Raw genomic sequence first — 3,289 nt, 5'->3', positions numbered from 1 at the left:
CACCACAGATTTAAACCCACACTATGTTGTTGTCCATCCTAAGGTTTCTTCTTAAAAGATAAAACTCCTCTCTAACTCAAGGGACAACATCTGGCTATGTTCGATATCACTGAAGCCCCATTGATCACCCAGTTGGGACATAAGGCTTGGGCTGAAGCCTTCTGAAGGCGAGAAGCACTTTCCCTGGTGAGAGACCAAGGGCTGTTGGTGGAAGGGGACAGGAGCTGTGCTGCCATGGCACTGGCTCGGTTCTGCAGAGGGCAGGGGAGGAGGCGCAGGCCTCGCGGCCTCCGCGGGACTCGGGGAGATCTGCTGCAGTTCATCAGGCAGCGCTCTAAGAAGTTACAATAATAACATTTCCACAGAGTTTCCAGAGGGAGAAACTACAGGAAAAGCTGACAAGTTTCAATCCATTTATCAAAGCACTTCAAGACAGATGAAACAGCAGAGCTGCTTAGTGAGGAATGTCTCTCTTTCTGGGTGTCCAGAGCATTTCAGTAAATAAAAAGCTCTTTAAAAATAAGTCAATACAAAGGAATCCCTTTTGCCTTTTGCCAGCACTTGTATTACACTTACACCCAAATGACCCTCCTACCTATAATACTGCAGCATTTACATACACATCAAATGGGTGCTTTTCACTTACATAATACATTTAATCCAAGGATTACAGAGCACGTAATATATTAAACATTACAACACCTCGTGAGCTAGGTTAGCATTAATGAACTTGCAGTGGGTAAACTGAGGCACAGGCTAGCTTTATGACTTGCCTGTGGTCCCACAGGTAATCAGCAGAAAAATCATTAAGACGCCCTTCAGACAAAGAGCACACACACGTATGCACATACTTTTATGGGTAAAATGGATTAACCAAAGCAACTTTAGCTGCCCATCCAGAGGCACTCATGTCCTGATTTTCTGGGGCTAGGAGAACAGAAGGCGAAGAGGAAAAGATAAAAAGAAGGGAAAGCAAATATTTGTTATTAGAAATAATATTTTTAGACATGTCAAATTGTGTGCCCAAAAGAAGAGGCGGCCAAAATTGAAGGATACCTTAGATGCTGGTCTCCAATAATTTGATTTTCTGAGCAAAGATTTTTCTAGACCTGCAACAGGGGTTTTGTTAGGGTTTTGTTCAATAACGTCGGTTTATATTTAGCTTTTGTACAGCAGATAGAGGAAAAAAAACATCTTTGGTTAAGGTCTTTGAGCCAAGCATCTAGGATAGAATTTTCAAAAGCACTCAACAGTGGCTTTTTAGAACAGAATTAGGCTAGTTGCTGAGATAAGCTTTGAAAGCTACCCCCTACCACCTTCAGCATTTTAACTGAGAGCTGATTTCCTTGGCTATGGTACCATTCCTCGTTTTAGTCTCCCCATCTCATGGCCTTCACCAGTATTGCTCAGACAAGTTGGATTTAAAACCAGGGAGACAAGCAGGAGGAGACTGGGCAATGCAGGAGCTTGTGGTCATGACCTCCCTGACATGTCTGCTGCTGGAGAGTGGTGTAGCTGGACACAGGGATGCTCCCTGGGTGGCTCCCACTTTCCACTCAGCCTTTGTTCTCTTTCTGGGAGCACTGGCTAATAGAGGCGTTCACCCTCTGCCTGATGGTGAGGTGAGGCTATAATTACCTTAGTAATAAAGGTCTGATTCTTCTCTGCTCTGCACCTCCTTGCCTGGTCAGGAATACTTGTCTAAAGTGGGTGCAAAATGTGACCAGATCAGAAAGATGACATTTTACATCAATGGAAATGACCAGGTGTAAGGAACAAAGGCCTACATAACAATGCTCTCAACTCTGTTGTCCTTTAATTAAGTAGTTCCTTGGGCAATGACACTAATGAGGCCTTGTTTCCTCAGGGTTGGATTCTCTAGTATCTAAATGGGATGTGAGCTCTTCCTGCGGAGAGAGGCATTTATAATTTCTCCCTCCCAGGTAGTGTCCAATTTGGGTGGATGTCATGCTGCAGCCTTTCTCTTGGTGGGGACACCAGCGGGACTTCTCTCCTCTTGGCTGCTCATTTTCCTGAAACCTATAGGACTTTTCGAGACCTTTGCTCTTCTATTCAATTTGGCTGAATTTGGTCAAAGGCCTCAAAGTTAGCAGAGGACAGAAGGACAAATGTATGTGACAGAGCAGTTGTAAACCTTTTTCTGCTAAGGAGAGAAGGCTAAATACTATTTTTACTTACAAATAAGTTTTCTAGTTGTGTGGTAAACTCATAGGGGTTTTTTTTGTTGCTGTTGTTGTTGGTTTTGCTGCTTTAGTACGCATGCCTGGCTGCAGTTCCTGCAAGCAGTATCAATAAAGGGAGTAGACACAATACATGCAGCTTGGGGAAGAGGCAACGTTACTTAGCTGGGTGCAGAAGAGAACTGGAAAGTTCATTAAATCCACAGAAGCAGTGATCATGTTCACTGGGGACAGTGCTGACCAGACAAGGTCATGGGTCTGAATGGAGAAAGTAACTGAACAAAGAAGCAGCAAGAGAAGGTTTTCTTTGGGTTTGGTCCAGGACAGCAGTCACAACATGGCAGGCAGCAGGATGCATGCACCATAAAGTTGGCAATGCAGGCTTGGTGTTATTATCGACCTCTCTGGCTGCAAGGCAGCAGGGACAGCCCTCCTTCCTATACAGTTTTTCATTGCTCAGAGCTGCTTAAGGCATTTTAAAATGCATAAAACTTCCCCCTTCTAACACTGCTCTCCAGCAGGACAGACATCCCGCCAATGCTTTCCCTTCACATGTTCCTGAATGTCCCATTAACCAATAGGCACCTGCCCAGTGAGAACCCTGACATTGGCTTGCAAAGTCCACATCCTTCTTTGGATATGCCACCACTGCAACCTCTTCTTGTGTGATAAACCAAGGCTAAAATCATCAGGGAACAGTCCAAGAATTGCAGAATAAAGCTTCAGCGCTTCCCCAAAACACCACAGTGCCTGGGTGGTGGAGAGGTACCAACTGTGGATGACACAGCTCCTCACACTTAGCTAACCCCACAGAATAAGCAGTATTTGTAGGCTATGTAGGTTTTTTTACAAAATGATAGCTGCCTGGGGAAAAGCCGACTATCCCCAAATCGACCCTGAGATGCCCCTCTGATTGCAGACACCATTTTACTTCTGCTCGTGCACAAGTTTCCCAAGCAGGTTTTCTGACATGAAGAGGTAATCACATCTGTGTGTTTGTGGAAGACAGAAAGCCGTGCAGGCTGAGGGCTGGGAGCTCTCCCTCTCTGGGTCTGTCCCTGTTGAACCTGTCTGGCGTGAGATGGAGA

The sequence above is a fragment of the Merops nubicus genome, unplaced genomic scaffold (genome assembly GCF_000691845.1).
Source record: "Merops nubicus isolate BGI_N331 unplaced genomic scaffold, ASM69184v1 scaffold8503, whole genome shotgun sequence".
Taxonomy (NCBI): domain Eukaryota; kingdom Metazoa; phylum Chordata; class Aves; order Coraciiformes; family Meropidae; genus Merops; species Merops nubicus.
This window is presented reverse-complemented; position numbering follows the sequence as displayed.